Source organism: Penaeus monodon, chromosome 29 (genome assembly GCF_015228065.2).
Source record: "Penaeus monodon isolate SGIC_2016 chromosome 29, NSTDA_Pmon_1, whole genome shotgun sequence".
NCBI classification, from domain to species: domain Eukaryota; kingdom Metazoa; phylum Arthropoda; class Malacostraca; order Decapoda; family Penaeidae; genus Penaeus; species Penaeus monodon.
The window spans coordinates 6,026,505-6,027,251 of record NC_051414.1 but is presented as its reverse complement, the minus strand read 5'-3'; positions in this window follow the sequence as shown (position 1 = coordinate 6,027,251).

The window sequence follows — 747 nt, the reverse complement described above, 5'->3', positions numbered from 1 at the left end:
GGGTTGTGAAACTCCCATGAGTCCAGGTGTAATGTTATCCCCAGGCGCATACCATAAAGAAAGGCTGAATTAAACTGCAACAATAAATCCTCGAAGTGAAATTAATAAAAAGAATAAAATAAAACGAATGAATAAATAAACTGCACTGAAACAAAAACAAACAAACAAATCTGAATTAAGAGTAAAAAAAAAAAAAAATAAAAAAGAAAAGAAAGCAGAAAAGCAGAAGGGGACGAAGCAGGAAAGCAGACGGACGAGCTCATCCCGAGGCACGAGAAAGCGCCCACTTAGCCGGAACCCGAAGTCGTATCTAGAAACGATAACATTTACAACATCAAACGACGCTGTGCATCTGCTGCGCCGCCGTAAACATCACAAAGACGGCACTTGCCTGGATTAAGGGCCGGGATACCATTACCTAGAAATGTGGTCCTCATTTTGTGGGTATTGGTAACTCTCCAGGGGTTGTTGCCGTCACTAGAGGTATAGTTATTTGGTGGATGGTGGTTATTATTCTGGGGTGGTTACCGGGTGATTTCAGTTGATTTGGATGATTGTAGTACATGCCGACGATCTACGGTGTTGTAATCGGTGCAGTGAATACGATCATGGCATGTCTATGGAACTTATTTATTTAAGTCTCCTCCCTCCTGAACTGAAAGACATATTGACTAGAGATCCTTTAGCCTCTATCACAGAAAGTCATCGGCGAAATGGCAAATGTTATGTTTTCAAAAATATGTACGC